This window comes from Mobula birostris, chromosome 5, assembly GCF_030028105.1.
Source record: "Mobula birostris isolate sMobBir1 chromosome 5, sMobBir1.hap1, whole genome shotgun sequence".
Taxonomy (NCBI): Eukaryota; Metazoa; Chordata; class Chondrichthyes; order Myliobatiformes; family Myliobatidae; genus Mobula; species Mobula birostris.
This window is the reverse complement of record NC_092374.1, coordinates 95760520-95781186: the sequence shown is the minus strand read 5'-3', so window position 1 is coordinate 95781186 and position 20667 is coordinate 95760520. Positions and strand designations below refer to the sequence as shown.

General features: G+C 50.2%; 1 protein-coding gene across 2 annotated transcripts in view; it reads left to right on the top strand.

The window, feature by feature from the left end:
• Positions 1 to 243: 243 nt before the first annotated feature.
• LOC140197894 (B-cell CLL/lymphoma 6 member B protein-like) overlaps positions 244 to 20667 on the top strand; it is a 33028-nt gene continuing 12604 nt past the window's right edge. Inside the window, exons 1-2 of one of the 2 annotated variants that reach the window (XM_072258474.1) lie at positions 244 to 343; positions 18324 to 18391. The gene's annotated coding sequence lies outside the window, so the exon portion shown is untranslated. Of the gene's footprint in view, positions 344 to 16023; positions 16197 to 18323; positions 18392 to 20667 lie in introns of those variants that run through there. The other variant, XM_072258473.1, reaches the window with a different exon arrangement.

Sequence of the window (20667 nt, the reverse complement as noted above, 5' to 3'; positions counted from 1 at the left end):
ACGGTACACGTGACCCCGCGAGGCCGGAGTCTACCAAATTGCCAGTGAGAGCAGGGGGAGTCAATGAAAAGAAAAATTAAACAAAAGGGCATATAAAGGAGAAAACAGCAGGCATAAAAACTATGAAGGGGTTTATTATTAAAGTTACAAGGGGTATAATTTATAGTATACGGCTGTGGTTGGAGAAAGTGAGGATCGGCGATGGGGAAGCGTGGACTTCCTCCCCTACTAGGATCCGGCCGGTGGCAAAGTCGGCCTTCCATTCTCAGAAACGCCGCGAGCGGCTTCCGAGAAAAGATTTTCTACGAAGTGTCGCCGCGCGCAGCTTCTTGGAAAGGCTCAGGTGACGGCTCGGGGGGCGGCGGCCGGGGGAGGGAGGGAGAGAGCACGGCGGCCGGCGGGCCGAGGGAGCGGGGAGCGGGGAGCGGGGAGCCGGGGCCGCGGCACGCAGCTGGGAGAAGGGGAGCGGAGCCGAGCCAGGGAGACGGTGTTGGGGAACGGATCCGGGAGAAGGGGAAGCGGGGATCGGGGCACCAGGACAAGGCGGGCGGTGGTGGTGGGGGGGGGTCAGCGGCCCCGAGGGGCCGGGTGGACAACCCGGGGAGAGGGGATCGCGGCCGCGATAGGGACAGGCCGGGGCCTCGGGATACGGCGAGGGCAGGCCCAGGAGGATAGGCTGGATCCTTGGGAGAGCCGGGAGGATAGCAGCCCGCGGCGGATGTGGAGACGTCCCCTGTACAGGAGACGGCAGGACAGGCCCAGGGTGGGGGCTGGGGAGATGTTCCTATGGAGGACCGGCCCGGGGATGGGATCCAGGGAGAGTATGGGGGTGTAGACTGACCCTCCGCGACCTTATGCCGAGCCGGGGTTATCCTTGGCCCGCAACGTGGTGTCCGGGTCTCCAGCTGCCCCGGTTGGGCGGCTGTGGCTCCGGACGGGGGTTAGTCAGCGTCCCAGGGTCCGGGTGTTTGGGGAGTCCCTGGGACATCATTAGTTCTGTAAACCCGGATTGAAGGGGACAAGTGTTGGGATTGAGGGTGGAGAGATAATGCCGTGTTTTGATGGGTCTGCTGGGGCTGAGTGAGGGGGCTCGGACCCGTTGGGAGTGTGTTCGGGTCTTGAGACACTTTCTTTTATTCTGACGCCGTTCTGTATGAATCCTGCAGTGTTTGTATTCTCTGGGGTGGGGGAGGACTGTGTCTTTGTGCAGAGATATGCTGGCTCACATGGGGCCGTACTGGGGCATTGCTACAAGTCTGTACTGTCAGTGTGTTGTGGTAGAGTTGTGCCCTAGTGTTTTAAACCCCCACCCTGCCCTCGTACAAACAGGGTTTACAAATTCCTTCCCCAGCCTGGCCTGCCACGGGAGAAACCTGTTGCGATTGCTGCCCAGATACAAATGAAAACCAGAGCTTCTGGAATGACTCAGAATGTTCAAAACTCTTTTTTTGTTGTTTTTTTTTCTCTCTCGATTTAAACCAAAACTAGTTTCTCCAACACAGGGGAAAGTTTCACAGTTTTGGTTCCTCGCTGCTAATTTCAACCCCGTGTTCTTTCCGGCGCTTCGAGTATGATCACCAGTCATTGTTCCTGTTCTTGGCAGGGCAGCAGGGGGAATTAGGAATTCTCTGCACACCGTTTTTTTCCTGTGGGGTGTGAGGGCCCCTGCGTATCACCTCCCCCGACCCCACCCCAGGGAGGGTCTGTCCCTGAGTCAGCCCTTCCTCAGCCTGCCAGGAACTGGCAGCTGTTGCTAAGGGAGTAATTCACTGAAGGTCTTGCACCCTGTGTGTTCAAGTCGTAGAGAAGTACAGCACAGAAACAGGTCCTTCGGCCCATCTATTCCATGCTGAACCATTTAAACTGCCATTAACCCAGACCGGGACCGTAGCCCCATATCCCTACCATCCATGTGCCTATCCACACTTCTCTTAAACATTGAAATCGAATTAGCATGCACCACTTGTGCTGGCAGCTTGTTTCACCCTCTGAGTGAAGAAGCTCCCCCTCATGTTCCCCTTCAACTTTTGGCCTTTCACCCATGACCTCAAGTTGTACTCCCACCCAACCTCAGTGGAAAAAGCCTGCTTATTCACCCTGCCTATAGCCCTCATAATCTTGTATGGCTCGATCAAGCCTCCTCTCTGTGGTCTAGCTGGTGGGTGGGAGTGATGCTTCAGAATGCCCATCCGTGTGGTGTGCAGCATGGGCAGATAGTCATAAAGTCACAGGCCCTTCAGCCCAACTTAGTGCTGTCCCGTCTGCCTGCATTTGGCCCCCAGTCCTCTCTCCATGTGCTGATGTAGGTGGTTTTTAAATACTAAATATACCCAACCCCAAACACCATCTCTGGCAGCTCGCTCCAAATATGGGAAGAAGCTGTCCCTGACATCTCTCTTAAAATCTCCTGCCTTGGATCTTAAATCTGTGCCCTTTTTGCATTTGGTGCCCCCTCCCTGGAGGAAAAGGAGTATGTGTTGTGTCTCCTTGTCTGCGTTCCCAAAATGCTTCACCGCACAGTTGTTGGGATTAAAATCCATTTGCCACTGTCCTGTCAAACTTTCCATCTTGTTGTTCAAAGCTCCAGGGCCTAGAATTCCAGGAGGGGCCAGTGCCTTGCAAAGTCAGATTCAAGCCCATTATCATTGGCACAGGGCTCCACCGTTAGCGTGACTCGCTTGCAGCTCCCGAGCGCGGAGTTACATTCTGACGCTGTTCTGTAAGGAATCTCCCTGTGGAATGTGTGGGTGCTCTGATTTTCCTTCCCACAGTCCAAACACGTTTATTGGTCATTGTAAATTGTAACGTTATTGGGTTAGGGTTAACTGGGGTTGCTGGGGCAGTCTGGCTGGAGGAGCTGGGAAGGCTTACTCCACATTGTATTGCTAAATAAACAAGTGTCTAATTGTACTGTGAAATTTGTTGTCTTGTGGCAGCAGGAGATTAAAAAGAAATCACTAGGTCACAAAAATAAAGGTGAAGCAAAAAGGAATAATAAGAAGCAGTGTTCAGAAATCTGATGGGGAGGTGAAGAAACTGTACCTCCTCCCTGAAGACAGTAATGAGGGGAGGAAAATCTGTGGAATTCATTGTGGAGGAAACAGTCATTTAGTATATTTAAAGTGCAGGCTGATCTGTTCTTGATTAGTCTGGTCGTCAAAGGTTATGGGGAGAAGGCAGGAGAGTGGGGTTGAAGGGATCATAAATCAGCCTTGATGGAATGGCGGAGCAGACTCGATGGGCTGAATGGTCGCATTCTGCTGCTTATGATGGAGACACCTTCTCGAGGCACCGCCTGCTTGGAGATGTCCTCCGACGATAGTGGAGATGTAAATGTCTGCACTGTATTGCATTGGGCGTGTTGGCATGGGTTACCTCATTATGTCACAAAGTGTGTGTGTGTGGAGTGCTCACGACCAGACTGTTTCTGCCACAACCTCGGGCCGTTGGCTGGAATCGGAGCTGCTTTCTCTCCTGCTCTGACTCGTGCACTCTGTGACTCCGACCAAGTTTTAGGAAACGATCCTGTGTTTACCAGAATCGTCCTCTCTTGAAGTGTGTGACGTAGCTGACAGGGAGAGAGAGTTAAGCATCTGTCTGACTCATTCTAACCCAGCCGGGGCAGTATTACTGGAAAGCACGAGGGCTGAGTCTGGCATTGGAACAGTGATGATTGCAGGCGCTGGGGAATAATGTTATAATTGGCTCCTCTCAGAATATCTCTCTGAAGCAGATACTCTGTAGCTTTGAAATGTGACCTACTTTGTGGTCGCAAATTCTTTAAGGAAACATTCTCTGTGTAGCGTTCATTGCCACACGCAGCTGGGGGAGGGGCATGTTCTGTACTGTACAGTCTCCGGGTACTGAAGAACCTGAGGAGGTCAGGCTACTGTACTGAGGAACCCTCTATGATAGCTAGAGAGAGAGAGAAAGCAGTTGCTTTCTGAACAGGCATTTTCTCTCTCTCTCCTCGCGCTCTTAGGAAATCGAAACCACAAGTGGGGTCAGGATTATTCGGGCCTGTCTATGCCTCTACTGGGGCACAGGCCGCAGACGGCAGTCTGCTAGAATTCTGTGTCCTGGAAGAGTCTTTGACCATCTTTGAAGTTCGTTCCTCTCCCAGGAGTGAGGTCTTTGGAGCTTCTGGGGGCGGGGGGGGGGGGTGCTAGCCCCCCCATGTCCAACCCTCCCCCCTCCTTTTGCAGCCTGGCTTGGGACTGCCATGGCGGAATTGTCGTCAGTATGACGGCTCGAAACCGGCTGGCTGCCTCCAGGAGCGTCGGTGTGAGGTCGGTGCCTGTTTTCCATCCAGTGGCTTGAACCATCTCCAGCACACGTCCAAGGCTCCTGCAGCCAGTTGGGAAACACTTCTGACACCAGCCTGAGAGCTCCAGCCATAGTCACACAGTGTGCAAACAGGCCCTTCAGCCCATCGAGCCCATGCTAACCTACAGAGCCAGTCCTATTTTACATTCTGAATTATTTCTCTCACATACAGTGAAATGCATCGTTTGCATGAACAACTACACCCCAAGGATGTGCCGAGGGCAGCCCGCGAGTGTCCCCACACGTCTGCCACCAGTTTAGCAATCCCACCACGGTCAGAACAAGCCCCTCTCCGCCCTCCCGTTCATCGTATATCAGCCCGTGGCTCTCTAAAGCTGCTCCTGCTTACGTACTAATCTGCATGGCTCTTGACTGTGCTCGCCTCAACCACTACCTCTGGCAACTCGTACCAAGTATCAACAACCCCTTGTGTGACGAAGCTGTCCCTGACGTCCCCTTTTGTAACTCCCATCTCTGATCTTAACCTGTGCCTTGGTTTGTAGCATCTCCCTTGGGTAAACAAGACTGTACTTTCAGGCCATCTATGTCTTCAGTACTGTATGCCCCTATCAGTCCCCTCTCCAATGCCACCAGTGATGTTATAATGAGACCTGTTGAAGGGTCTCAGCCCAAAGCCCCATCTGTTTATTCCCCTCCGTAGAGGTTGCCTGACCTGCTGAGTTCCTCCGGAATTTTGTGTGCGTTGCTCGGAGATGATTCTATTTCTGAAATGTTGATTCGCAGACCCACACATGTACTTATCCAAAATCCTCTTAAATGTTACAATGGAACCCAGCTGGCATCTTGTTCCAATTCGCACCGCTCCCTCAGTGAAGAAGTTCCCCGTCATGTTTCCCTTGAACATTTCACCTTCCACCCTTAACCCATGACCTCTGATTCTAGTCTTAACAAACCTCAGTGGACAAGCCTGCTTGCATTTACCCTATCTATACCCCTCATAATTTTGTATCCTAACCTCTATCAAATCTCCTCTGTCTCCTACACTCCAAGGAATAAAGTCTTAACTTATTTAACCTTTCCCTATAACTTCGGTCCTCAAGTCCTGCAACATCCTTGTAAAATTTCCCTGCACTCTCTTGAGCTTATCTTTCCTGTAGGCAGGTAACCCGAACCACACACAATACTCTAAATTAGGCCTGGAGCAGCACCTTGAAAACGCTGGAGGAACTCGGCATCTGTGGAGGGGAATGAACAGTTGATATTTCAGGCCAAGAACCTTTATCATGGCTCTGGTTTGACTTGTCAACTCTAGTCTCAGTGAGAGAAGAAAAAGGAACTGACACCAAGATTGGGCATACTGAAAAAGACTCTCAGCTCCTCTCTCTGCATTCCCAGCAACTGTCCCCCAGGGTCTGCCCCTCTCTGCCTACACCAGAGGCAACTAACAGTCAGTTACCCTTCTGATTCCAATGTCTTTGGAACTGAAGCCTCACAGGGTGCGGATTGTACCCTGACAGTGCCACAAGTGGGGATTGAACTGGGACCTCTGAATCTGCGGGGCAGCGACTCTGTGAACCCTGCCATGCTCCTTCTGGAAAATCTGCAAGAACGTCCCTGTCCTAATCTGTAGCAGGGAATGTGGGATTTCTCTCGTGCAGGGGCACACACCCTCTATGGGCCACTAAGACCATAAGACATCGGTGCAAAGTGAGGCCATTCAGCCCCTTGAATCTGCTGCACCATTCCATCATGACTGATTTATTGTCACTGTCTACCCTATTATCCCCATAACCTATTTGACGCCCTTACCAATCAAGAACCTTATCAACATCTGCTGTTGATGTTATATGTTAGTCCTCTACAGCCGTCCGTGGCAATGAATTCTACAGCTTCACCACCCTCTGGCTAAAGAAATTCCTCATCTCCATTCTACAGGGACGTCCTTGTATGCTGAGACAGTGCCCGCTGCTCCTAGAATCTCCCACTATTGGGGACTGTAATTCTTACTGTTTGTAGATCAGTCATAACTTCTGCTGAAACAGATTCACTATATCTGTTCACAATCTCTTCTATTTCCCTTTTCTCCAATATGATAAATGTGATTTCACTACCTCTTTTTACCACAGCTGTAAAGGCTCAGAGAATTTTTTTTAATTTCCTGCTAGATTTTTCCCCGCCCCTTCCAATTCTGAAAGGATTTAACTTTTTTTTAAAAAAAGTCCCAGAATGCTAACTTGGTGCTGCCAAAACAGGGCTGTTACGTTAAACCGGTATTTCAACAGGCAGGAAAATTAGTCCGGTGCCCTGGGGCTGATGTTCCTTTCCTCGCCCAGTGTTATCAATTCATCTTCTCTGTAGATGCTGCTGAGTTCCTCCAGCATTGTGTGTGTGTGTGTGAGATCATTTTATTGCTGTCGACTGTCAGCAGTTCCCACCCATCTCCGTTGTTGGTTTTGTGTCAGGGGTTGTCAGGCAACTTGAGATTCTGGCAGGTGCTATGGAAATGCAAAGATCAAAGTCAAATTTACACTCAAAGTACATGCATGTTACCATTGCTACCTTGAGATTCAACATAGAAATATAATAGAATTTACAAAAATTTATGTGTGAGCAAAGACAACTGACGTGCAAAAGATAATCAGAATTAAAATCAAAATCAAGTTTGGTATCACTGATGTGTCATGAAATTTGTTGTTTTGTGTTAGCATTACAGTGGAATACAAAAATAATTAATTACAAAAAGAAATGTATTAAAATATAAATTAAATAAGTGTGCAAAAAGTGAGCAACATTAGTGATGTAGTGTTCGTGGGTTGGTTCATTGTCCGTTCAGAAATCGGATGTCAGAGGGGTAAAAGCTGTTCCCAAAATATTGTGTGTGTGTGTCTTCAAGCTCCTGTACCTCCAATCTGATGGTAGTAATGAGAAGAGGGCATGTGTTGGGTGATGGGGGTGCTCGATGCCACCTTTTGGGAGCTTAGTGCCCATGATGAAGCTTGCTGAGTTTGCAGCTTTTTCTGCCAACAGGAGGCGTTGAGAACGTAAGAGTCTAAGTTGTAGGGAACTATGGCTTCCTCCCATATTCCAAGAAGACATACAGATAGGATTGGTATGTTGTGGGCATACGAAGCTGGCACTGGAAGCATGGTGACGCTTGTGAACTCTCCTGTGCCATCCTTGCTGATTTGATTTGACACCAGCAATGTATTTCACAGTTCTGATGTACATGTGACAAATAAGGCTAATCTTTTATATTAAAGTCTTCAGTATCAGTCGAGTGTTGAGGTGAGTGAAGTTGTTCACAACGGTGCAGGAGCCTGATGGCTGCAAGGTGATCCTGGTGGTGTGGCTCCTAAAGCTTCTGTACCTCTTGCCCAACGGTAGTAGTGAGAAGGGAGCATGGCCTGGATAGTGGACGCTGCTTTCTTGTGCCAGTGTTCCTTGTAAATGTGCTTGGTGCTGGGAAGGGCTTTGCCTGTGATGGACTGGGCCGTATCCACCACTTTCTGTAGACATTTCCATCCCAAGCTGTGGTGCAACCTGTTGGGGTATTCTCAGCTGTGTATTTATAGACCCTGATCCGGGGGTGGGGAGGAGGTTAGGCAGGTGGTAAATCTTGCACAAGGGTGACCTGCAGGCTAGTGCAAGGAAGGAGTGCCCGCCATCTCCTTTGGTAGAGACCTACATTAGGAATGTAGGGAATGGGATTGAGAGGGGAAGTAAACCAGCCATGATCCAATGGTGAAGCAGACTCAATGGGCCGAATGGCCTTATTCTGCTCCTATGTCTTGTGCTATAGATAGTGAATGTACTTTATTTCCAGGGGAACTAAAAACTCAAGTGTGCAATATTCAAGGTGAGATGGGAAAGATTTAAGAGACCTGAGGGGTAAATTTTCACAGAGGGTTGTGAGTGTGTGTGGAATGAGCTGCCAGAGGAAGTTGGCTAGGCAGGTACAGTAATAACATCTAAAAGGTATCTGGACAAGTTCATGCATAGGAAAGACTTGGATGGGGGCCGAATGCAGGGAGAAGGGGACGAGCTTGATCAGCATGGAGGAGTTGGGCTGAAGGGCCTGTTCCCTTTCTGTACTAATCTGACCACCTCACGGAGGCTGGTGTATCTCTGGAATTCTCCGCCCCACAGTGTGGAGGGGGTGGGATCACTTTGGGGATTTAAAGGGGAGGCTGAGGAATCGAGGGCTGCGTGGACCGGCCAGGATGTTCTGAGTGGGAGGGAGGCTGCTATTGTACTGAGTGGGGTGGCTCTATGGGGGCGGGGGGGGGGTCACAGACTCTAAGGAATGAGCAGGAGTTCATTCTTGTCTGGAGGATGCTATTACTGAGGCTTGTGCCCTCTGCTGGTGGTGTCTGCACACTGCAGCTCTCTCCCCTCAGCAGGAAGCTCGTCCACAGTGACACACTGGCCTTGTTTCAGAGCTCTTTTCCTTTGTTATTTAAAGACAGACCAAGAGAAGAAAAGAGCATTGATTACGTGACATCCTTCACTCTGTCCCTGGGTAGTTTGCATCCTTTGTTGTTCTTGAAAAAGTTATTTTCTTTTACGCACAAAACTGTATTCAATCATGAGATAGGGATTATAAAATTTAACAATTTTAAATTAGAATACTGTTACTATCATCTCCAACATGCTCAATTATCGTGGGGTGGGGTCCACCGTCCTTAGAAATCCCCCACTCTGCCCCTAGCAATTGCAAGCTCCCTCCCCAAAGACGCCTATGCACAAACATAACCCTGCCCACAACTTGTTAGCCCTAGCCCCGTCCTTTCGGACTGTGGCAGGAAACCAGAGCTCTTGGTCACGGCGAGAACGTGCAAACTCGTTACTGACAGCAGCAGGAGATAAACCCGGGTTGCTGGACCTGTGACTCTGTTACATTAGTGTAGTTCTTCCTCCCAGTCTCGGATGTAGAAATTCAACCGTTCAGTGCTGATTCAACCACTTGGATCATGGATACTTGTGCCAAATAACTGGATTGTTGCGTGCCGTGATGTATGGCGTAGGTGATCATCCTCTTTCATGATTGATCTTGGCAAATTTTGCCACAGAACTGGTTTGTCATTGCCACCTTCTGGGCAGTGTCTTTCCAAGACAGGTGACCCCAGCCATTATCAATACTCTTCAGAGATTGTCTGCCTGGTGTCAGTGGTCACATAACCAAGACTAGTGATATGCACCAGCTGCCAATAGAACCATCCACCCCCTGTTCCCATGGCTTCACCCGACCCTGGCTGGGGGACTAAGCAGGTGCTACACCTTGCCCAAGGGTGACCTGCAGGCTAGCGGAGGGAAGGAGCATCTTACATCTCCTTCAGTGGAGATGTATTTACACCCACTTCCCTAATGACGTATAACTAAGTGCAAAAAGGGAGAACAATTAGTGAGTTCATAGGTTCATTTTCCATTCAGAAATCTGAAGGCGGAGTGGAAGAAGCTGTTCTTAAAACCTTAAGTTTGTGTCTTCAAGCTCCAATACCTCTTCTGATGGCATGTCCTGGATGGTACAGATCCTTAGTGACGGATGCTGCCTTCTGAAAATGCACTTAATAGTTGGGAGGCTAGTGCCCATGATGGAGCTGGCTAAGTTTACAACCCTCTCCAGCTTTTTCCGATCCTGTGCGGTGATGAAACCAGTTGGTATGCTCTCCAGGGTACACCTGTAGAAATTCTCTAGAGTGACATAGCCTGTCTCCTGAAGCTGGTAAAGAAGTATAGCCCCTGTTGTGCCGCCATTGTGTTGGGCCCAGGATAGATCTTCAGAGATGTTGACACATAAGGACTTGAAACTACTCAGCCTTCTACCGCTGATCCCTCGAGGACTGGTGTGTGTTCCCTCGATCTCCCCTTCCTGAAGTCCACAATCAATTCCTTGGTCTTGCTGATGTCGAGGGCAAGGCCATTGTTATGACAACACTATTTCACTCCTGTAGGTCTCCACGTTACCACCTGAGATTCTGCCAACAGCAATTGTCTTGATGGGTGAATTTATAGATGGCTGATTATGAGGGTTGGGCGGGGGGGGAGTGCTGAATTCTGCAGAGTTGTTCCCTGGATCTGAGTTAATCTCCCAGAGAACTGCTGAAACTTCACTCGTTCCCTCTGGAGTTCTGTTATCCTAGGCTCAGTGCAGGCACAAACCTTGTGTTTCTCCGTATCCTGTTTATTTGTTCTGGCCTGTTAATCCAGCCCCGATGACTCAGTCCCTTAACAAAGGGTTGGGTGGAAACTCGAAGGGCTGAGGACTGTTGAGTCATCAGCCTCTCATCTCTGTTTTATTTTGGGGATTCTGCTGATCTGCTGTCAAGGTATCACCTTTGTTGAAGTGTTAACAGACCCAGAGATTGACACACCACATAAACGGGGGTGGCATGGTACTGTAGTGGTTAACACAACGCTTTACAGTACCAGCGACCCCGGTCCAGTTCTCCCCGTGACCGCGTGGGTTTCCTCCGTGTGCCCTGGTTTCCTCCCACAGTCCAAGGATGTACTGGTTGGTAGGTAATTGGTCATTGTAAATTGTCCCGTGGTTAGGCTCGGATTAAATTGGGGGTTTGCTGGGTGGTGAGACTCAAAGGTCTGGGAGGGCCTATTCCGATCTGTATCTCGATTTAAATAGAATCACAGTCAGGTTTAATATCACTGGCATTTGTTGTGAAACTTGTAAACAGGCCATTGCAGTGACCGTTAACCACTCACTTTTATCCCAGTTCTCTCCTAAACCCATCTTAACAGGCCTTATATAATGCAAGGGATCGTGCTCTTGCCATGGCTATGATTGTTCTTGGCAAGTTTTTCTACAGAAGTGGTTTGCCATTGCTATCTTCTGGGCAGTGTCTTTGCAAGACGGGTGACCCCAGTCATTATTGATACTCTTCAGAGATTGTCTGCCTGGTGTATAACCAGGACTTGTGATGTGCACCGGCTGCTCGTACGACCATCCACCACCTGCTCCCATGGATTCATGTGACTCTGATCGGGGGGCTAAGCAGGTGCCACAACTTGCCCAAGGGTGACCTGCAGGCTCGCGGAGGGAAGGAGTGTCTTACACCTCCTTTGGTAGAGACGTATCTCCACTCTGCCACCCACTTTTATACCAATCCTCTCCTAAATCCATTTTAGCAGATTATTATCACTGAAACAGAGATATTTGTTGTTTTGCAGGAGCACTACAGTGCAGTATATAAAAACATTACTATAAATTACAGTAAGGAATGCCAAACAGAATAATAGTGAGGTGGTGTTCACGGACCGTTCAGAAGTCTGGTGGTGGAGAGGAAGAACCATTGAGCATGCATCTTCGGACTCCTGTACCTCCTCCCCCCTGATGGTGGCAATGAGAGGCTGGTTTGTCCTGGCTGCTGAGGGGACTCCATGATGGATGCCACCTTCTTGAGGCACCGTCTTCTGAAGCAGAGGGTAGTGCCCACGATGGAACTGGCAGCCTTTTCCGACCTTGTGCGTGGGGCCCCTCCGTACCAGCTGGTGATGTAACAAGTTAGAATGCTCTCCACCGTACACCTGGAGAAATTTGCGACTGACATACCAATTCTCCTCGAGCTCCTAATGAAATAAAGCCACCAATTCCTCTGCATTTGTCAATGGGGGGGGGGGGGGTCGTGAGGGTCAATAGAGTCATGCTTGGTGTAATACTCTGACCGTGCCAGTGACTCGGGTTCGATTCCCACCGCTGTCTGTACCTTCTCCCTGTGCTTTGGTTCCTCCCATATTCTGAATACATGCACGTTACAGTTAGTACGTCGTGGGAATGTTATCTTGGCGCTGGAAGCATGGTGGTTCCCCTCAGCATGTCCACGGACTCGAATAACCTTTGACACCTTTGCTATCAACTTCTGCTTTAAGTATAGCTGTGGCAATGAATTCCGCAGATTCACCCACCTCTGTCTAAAGAGGTTCCTCCTCATCTCCGTTCTTAAGAGATGGCCCTCTGTTCTGAGGATCTTCCCTCTGGTCCACTCTATCCAGGCCTTTCGATATCAGATAGGTTTCATTGAGATTTCCCCCGCCCATTCTTCCAAATTCCAGCGAGTACAGGCCCAGAGCCATTAAGCACTCCAAATACATTAACCCTTTCATTCCTGTGGGGTGGAATTCCAGCTCAGAGCCAAGAATTCCTGAGGGAATACCCGTTGGTCTCCACACACCGGGAACTGATTCTTCAGTTCTGGGACACTGGTCTACCTTCCTGATCTCCCACCACTACCTCTGGGGGAAGAAGGGCAATGTTCAGGTAACCTCCTTGTGTTTAGTTCACTGATAGGTGATGAAATTCAACAAGAGGTGTTTATCTCAAGTTAGTGGCTCCAGGAACTTAAAACATAACGTTCTGCAAATGCTGGAGTAAGACACACACAATGCTGGCAGGACTCAGCTGGTCAGGCAGCATCTATGGAAGGGAATAAAGAGTTGATGTTTCAGGCTCAGATCCTTCATCAAACTGAGATCAATCGGCTGCAACAGATGGTGTGAGAAACACCCAAGAGGTCAGAGGGCATCAGTGAGGAAAGAAATGGGGTGAACGTTTCAGGCCTGCGAGCCATCACGTGACACTGTGCCCCAGCGGAGGATCTGTAGTTGTCCCTTTCCCAATACTTGGGAACGATGTGGGAATGTCTTTGCCCGAGGATCTGTTGTATTACTGTATTTCGGAAATGTGGAAAACTGGTTAGGCCAGTACAAACTAATGTGCCATGACACATATTACCTTTATGATGCTAATCAACTGCACTAACCCACTCCACTCTCCCACCTTCCCTTCTGGGGACATCCACACAGGAGGGCCAGTGAACTCGGAGATCTTTGAGATGCGGGCGGAAACCGGTGCAGCCAGGGGGAACGGTGAAGAGCACGCAGGCTCCACATGGACAGTGCCCGGAGATGGGGATTGAACCCCGGTCCCTACCCTCTGTGCTTCCCTTTTAACCCCGTTTTGATAGATGAGCTTTGCTCGTCCAACGGCCATCGGAACATGCGTTGTGTCAGTGACCAACGTGGTGAGGGCCCCTTCCAAGTATTGCCATGTGGCTGGCTCCAACATAGCATGTCTGCAAATCACCTTTCCACGTTTTAAAACCTGAATTACGGTAAATATATTTAAAATAAGTAAGTAGTGCAAAATTACAGAAATAAAAGAGTAGTGAGGTAGTGTTCATGGGTTCAATGTCCATTCAGAAATCTGATGGTAGAGGGGAAGGAGCTGTTCCTGAATCACAGTGTGTGCCTTCAGGCTCCTCTACCTCCCTCCTGATGATTGCAATGAGAAGAGGGCATGTCCTGGGCAGTGGGGTCCTTAATGATGGATGCACCTTTCTGAGGCATCGCTCCCTGACATGTCCTGGTTACTATGGAGGCTAGCGCCCATGATGGGGCTGACTAAGTTTACTATTCTCTGCAGCTTATTTTGATCCTGTGCAGCACCGCCCTCTCTCCCTCCCCCATACCAGACAATGACAGCTGGCTACAATACTCTCCACTGTACATCTGTAGAAATTTGCGAGTGTTTTAGGTGACAAACCAAATCTCCTCCAACTCCTCATGATATATGGCTGCTGTCTTGCCTTCTTTATAGCTGCATTGAAGTGCTGGGTCCAGGTTAGCCCTTCAGAGAATTGACACCCAGGAGCATGAAATTGCTGACTTTCTCCATTTCAGATCTTATGAGGACAGGTGTGTTCCCTCCTCTTACCCTTATTAAACCTGATTCTAATGCTTTTCACAATGGGAGACAAGTTCATGGTCATGCAGGAGATGTTCCATAGTGTCCTGTTCTGAGACGGTAGTAATTATTACCTGGGATATTCCTGGCAAGTTGCGGATCAGGGGCAGGGAGGGCTGGGCAGTAAACTCAGTGGTGCTAAAATCCTGGAAAGTGCTCAGAACTCTCACAAAAGCTTTTTTTTGTTGTGGGAGGTTGTCCTTGAATTTCCAGTGTTGTCAGGGGCAGAGTGTTTCTGCAGGTGACACTGTGTTTGTGATCTGGCCATGATGTAATGATTGGAAGGGGGTTTGATGTTTGCCCCTTCTTCCTGGAGGAAACTGGCTTCAGTTTAACCAGCAGCTTTCAGGGGAGAGTAGCTGCTCTTCCCAGCTGGGCCGGAAGGTCTGCACAGGATGGGAGCTGCCCGTGGGAGGTGGAGGCCGTGCGCAGCGTGCCTTGCTGCTGCGGCGGGGGTCCCGAGCAGCTGCGTTGAATGGAGGGGAGGTGACGTCACTGCATCCTGTGCTGGCCCACAATAGCAGGAAGGGTCTGAGACACCGGTCGGTGCAGGGGGGAAAAAACAAAGCAGGCTGCCTTCCGGGGAATAGACAGCAGCTGCCAACCCCCCCCCCGCCCCCGCTCAACTGAGCAGCCTGGGGCTGGGGTTTGGAGACGGAGTGAAAAGCTTGTCCTGCATGCTGTTCGTACAGATCAACCAGTGCACTGTGCACTGACGTAGAACAAAACCAGCATGCAGAGTAAAGTGTAAAGAGATAAATGATACATATATTGATAACATTTGTACAGGAGTTGAGATGCTATGTTGAAGGTGGAAAAGACATTGGTGAGCCTGAATTTGGTCACCTACCTACAGGAAAGATATTAAGCTTGAAAGAGTGCAGAGGAAATTTACAAGGATGTTGCCCGGGACTTGAGGGCTTGACTGGGTTAGGACGTTACTCCCTGGAGCGTAGGAGAATGAGGCTTCCCACCCCACCCCACCTCTTCAGAATAGAACTGGAGGTCATGGGTTAAAGGTGAAATATTTAAGTGGAACCTTTTCACTCAGAGGATGGTGAGAGTGCCAACGAGCTGGTTCAGTTGTAACGTTTATTGGAATTAGTTTATTAGTGTCATGTGCTGAGGTGCAGTGAAAAGCTTGTCCTGCGTATTGTTTGTTTTATTTAGAGCACGGTAACAGGCCCAACGAGCCCCCACCACTCGGTTACACCCGTGTGACCAATTGACTTACTAACCTTCGTCTTTGAACTGTGGGAGGAAACCAGAGCACCCGGAGGAAACCCACGGGGAGAACGCATGAACTCCTGACAGACAGTGGCGGGAATTGTACCTGGGTCACTAGCTACTATGCTGCTGTGCTGCCCTGGGCTCTGTTTCTAAGGGCTCTGCACTGAACTGTGGCTCAGGCTGTGGCCTGCTTCGGGCTCTGTTTCTGATATGCTGAGCTGTGTCCACGACTCTGCAATTTCTTGTGGTCCCTGTCAGCGCGGTTGCCATACCAGACCAGGTGTATGGATAAAAGATAGGTACAAGTCGGTGGGGACATGCTGAATTTCCTTAGCCTGCTATTTAAATGTGTGCGACTGCACACCCCAGCCTCAACCTGACCCCATTGCTGAGATCATGCACGTCCGTCACACTGAAATCTTTTTCGGGGGTACCAGGGAGTGGCGGGGGGGCGGGAATGCAGAGAGTGACTGAGAAGACTCGGCTGTGGCTGAAGAACTTCTTTCTTTGCCGGAAACTTTTATGGATTTTCCAGATTTAGTTCTTAAAAAAAAAATCTCCCAAGTTTGATTCTGTTTTGATTGCAGGCACACTTGGTGAGCGAATTTCTTTTCCTGAAAGCTAAAAATATTTCCCACTGAACCACCCCCCCCCCCCACCCCCCGCCGGTGTTCCTTATCGGCACCTGTGTCAGGAGAGGAAGCAGGATATGACTGCATTGGTTTTCCGAGCTCCTTTAAGGATCACTTCCTGGCTGGATCCTGGGATTCGCCAGTGTGGATTTGCTGGAAGTTCGGAGCCCTCGGTCAATGCTCTGCCCCGGGCTTGTTCGCTGTCGCTGTATGGAAACCCTCGGATCTTCAGTCTGGCCAGGGAGCTCGCCTTTGCCTCTCAGCAGCCGAGAGTGGGTCTCTGGCCCGAGGGGGTGAGTCAGAGGGTGGGAGGCGGACGGAGGGGGTGAGACTGGTTGTGGATAGGCAAGCGGTGGGACTGAGTGAACCACAGGGCAGAGTCCTTGCTGGCAAGCTGTCCTTTCAGGGAGCCACATCTGCCTTGGTAATGCCCAGGGCACAAAATTCCCTTCTCCCATCTCGGGTTTAGTCAGTTCTTCAGAGCTATGGATTACAGGTCCAGGGGAGATCTCACAGAGCAGAGGCAGCAGGCGTAAAGTTCATGTTCCTACCACACCGTACATCACTCACTCCTGGGGTCAGAATTAAGTTCCTTCCACATCATCCCATCACACAGTGAAGCTCCTTCTATATTGTCCCGTCACACACCTCGGGATCAGACAGAGAGGAGCTCCCTCCACACCATCCCGTCGCACACCCTGGGATCAGACAGAGAGTGAAGCTCCCCCTGTGTTGTCCCGTCACACACCCCGGGATCTGACAGAGAGGAGCTCCCTCCACACAGTCCCATCACACACCCTGGGATCAGAGAGTGAAGCTCCCTCTATATTGTCCCGTCACACACCCTGGGATCAGACAGAGAGTGAAGCTCCCTCCACACCATCCCATCAGACACTCCTGGGATCAGACAGAGAGTGAAGCTCCCTCTATATTGTCCCGTCACACACCTTGGGATCAGACAGAGAGAAGCTCCTTCCACACCGTCCCGTCACACACCCTGGGATCAGACAGAGAGAAACTTCCTCCACACCGTCCCATCAGACACTCCTGGGGCAGGAGAAGCATTGTATGATAGGAAGATTTGGTTGCTGATTAATACTACCTCAATATTTTTGCTCTCTCTCTGCACTACTTAATTTTAATACGTATTTCTTACTGTAATTTATAGTAATTTTAAATGTATTGCACTGTACTGCCATTTGAAAACAGCAAATTTCATGACGTATGTCAGTGATAATAAAGCTGTCCCGTGGCATCCCCGAGGTTAGAGCTCCCTCTGATCTCAGACCTCCATAACTTCATGTTGGTGTGTTTCGTACAGTGGGCTGGAAACACTGGCTGGAGTGAAGGTTCCGTAACATTTAGAGTTTGTGGACAAAATCTCACATTATTATGATGTTTGACTGTAGATGCTGAGCTAGAACCAGTCCGAGGATGTAATTCACCTAAATCCCTCCAACTAGCCAACACAATATCAGGAATCCTGGCTGCTTTGTAAATTTCCTGACCAGGAATTGGGGACAGGTTTCCTGACTGGTTTTCCAGTTTTATCCAGGCATCAGCATCACGAATCCTGGCTGATTTCACCTTCCTTGACAGAGACAGGGAGGGGTGTAGGGGATGGAGGGGTGACATTGACAAGAAGGGTGTAGGGAATGGAGGGGGTTACAGAGACGCAGAGGGGTGTAGGGGATGGAGGGGAGACAGGGAGGGGTGTAGGGGATGGAGGGGGTTACAGAGATGGAGGGGTGTAGGGGATGGAGGGGTGACATTGATGAGGGGTGTAGGGGATGGAGGGGGTTACAGAGACGCGGAGGGGTGTAGTGGCCGGAGGAAGTTTTGGAGATGGGGAGGGGTGTAGTTACCAGAGGATGTAACAGAATTGGGGAGGGGTGTAGGAACCAGATGGGAATACAGATTCTGAGGGGCTTGGGGACTGGAGGGGGAGCAGAAACAGGGAGGTGTGTAGAGTTGGGGGGAGTGGTTACAGAGACTGAGGGAATGGCTGTAGGGGAGTGGCGGGGAGGAGGTTAAGAGACAGAGGAATGTAGGGGCTGGGGGAGAGGGTTAGAGACAGAGTTGTTTGGACTGGAGGGGTTATAGTGATGGAAGGGGTGTCAGGAGAATGAGGGGTTTACAGAGACAGGGAGGGGTGTTAGGACCGGAGGGGGTCACAAAGGTGGGGAGGGGTCGCGGAGATGGGAAGTGTGTGGTTACAGAGTCGGTGTAGGCACTGGCAGGGTTTGTGAAGATGGAGAGGATTTGGTTTGGTCTATTGTTCACTGAGGGGTGAACATTGAGCAGTTTCCAGGGTGGTTTTTTGGTTTGGTGGCCCCACCTGGGAGACCGCCAGCACCTACCACCTTGTTTCTGGGGTGAGGACAAACTCCTCTAACCCTCTGCTCTCCCCCCCCCCCCAGGTGCCGCTGGGACCCGCTGATGTCACCGTGAACCCCTGAGGGGCAACTGGAACCGACAGTGTGAACAGGTGAGAGCCTCTCGTGGCCTGGGGTCTCTCCCCTAACCGCAGGCCTTGCAGTCAGTGTTGTGAAGTGTGTGTGGGGTGGGCGTACGCAGAAAGATCCCACAATATAGCGCTTCAGGGAGTAACGTCTTGTCGATTTGTTCCTCAGTTATGAAGCCCAGGCCGGGTGTTGTGTTCGCACTGGAGTATTTGCCTGCCTGCACTGCACTTTCTCTGTGACTGTTGCACTCTATTCTGTGTTCTCCTTTCCTTTTTACTCAATCTATTTCTCTCTGGATGGCAGGCAAGGAAAACAGAAGGTCCTCACTTTATCTCAGTTTTGGAAACCAAATCCTTTTCCTGATTCCTGTCTGCGCCCATTCACACCGCCCCGTGGCACAGTGACCAGAACTGTGGGTGGCTCTCGGTTGGTGTGTGCACTGTTCCAGCAAAATGTGTTCTGGTTCCACGATGTTTCAATCCAACAATCCGTCCAAGAACCTTCCTGCTGAACGAGTCATAGATCAATACCGAGTGGATAGTGGCCCTTTGGCCCAGAGCCAGAGTTACTACATGCAGCTCGTCCCCATTTCCTGAGCTTAGCTCATATCCCTCATCCCCACCCCTCTGTGTGCCAAGCCAAGCCTTGCCTCAACTGCTTCTGGCAGCTTTATTCCAAGCAGCATTTGCCTTGGCTTGCCAATCCCGCCTGTCTTTTTTAACCATCCAGTGACCCGTCCTGGTCTCTGTACTCAGCCTCTTCCCTCCACTCCTCTCGGTTTCCTGCCTGTTGGCTTCTCGCGCTGTGGGGTCGCTGGCACCGGAGCCTTGTGGAAGAGAAACACACTTCAGCCTGCCTTCTGCAAGCTCCCCCCCAACCCCCACCCCCCACCGCGACCCGACCCGTGCTGCAGACTGCCTGGCTGCTGCTGCTCTCCACTCCTTCCTCCACAGGTCCTGTGACACGACGTTGGCGCTCTCCCTGATCCCAGACGTGGCTTCCTCCTTCCTTCCTTCCTTTCCAGAGATCGGAGAATCTCCGTCTGCTGTGCAGCTGGAGAGAACCAGTTTCCTCTGGTGGGAATAGGGTGGAGAGAGTGGGGAGTCCAGACAAGGGAGGGGCAGGAAGTTGCCCAAAATCAGAGCCTGGCTCTCTAGTGGTGTGATCAGGAATGGGGAAGGAACGGGGTGTGTCTGGTCCCCTCCCCAACGTGGCTGCTGGGGAGGTGGGTAACTTTCAGTAGGTGGTTGGTTCAAAAGTGAGTGGTTGAAGGGAAGTACTGTAACTGAACCTGGACGTGTGGGACTTCAGGTTTCTGTACCTCCTGCACGATGGGAGCGGGGAAAGATGGTGTGGCCTGGCTGGAGTGGGGGACCTTTGGAAATGACCTTCATGTGTCTGTGCCTCCTGTTGATACGACCGATGCTGGGAACGGCTGTACCGGAGATGCATTGGGCAGAGTCCACTGCTCTCTCCAGTTTCTTTGTATGTTGCGATGTACACGTGATAGATAAAGTTCCTGTGCATTTCCAATTGTTGTACCAGACCATGAAGCAACCAGTCAGGACACTTTCAACAGGACATCTGTAGAAGTTTGTTAGAGTTTGGTGATGAGCTACCCCCCTCAACCTTCTAAGAAAGTAAAGATATCGGTTGGGTGCGGATGGGGTGATAGAACAGATTTTTGGGGCTGAATGGCCTGTATGGGTTAGTTGGTTGTGGGCATGCTATGTTGGTGTCAGAAGCATGGCAACACTTGTGGGGTGCCCCTGGCACATAGTCGTAGAAAAGTACAGCACAGAAACAGGCCTTTCAGCCCATCTAATCCCTGCTGAACCATTTAAATTGGCTACTCCCATTAACCTGCACTGGGACCATAACCTTCCATACCTCTGCCATCCATGTACCTATCCAAATCTCTCTTAAACATTGAAATTGTGCTTGTGTGCAGCTCTTGTGCTGACAGCTCGTTCCACACTCTCACCATGAGGAGAAGTTTCCCATCATGTTCCCTTTAAACTTCTCACCTTTCACCCTTAACTCCATGAGCTTTGGTTGTAGTCACAACCAACGTCAGTGGGGAAAAAGCCTGCTTGCATTTATCCTATCGATACCCTTCATAATATTGAATACCTCTATCAAATCTCCCCTCAATCTTCTACGTTCCAAGGAAGAAAGTCCTAACCTATTAAATCTTTCCTCATTACTCAGGTCTTCCAGACCTGGCAGCATGCTTGTAGATTTTCTCTGTACTCTTTCAAACTTATATACATCTTTGGAGGGTGACCAAAACTGAGCA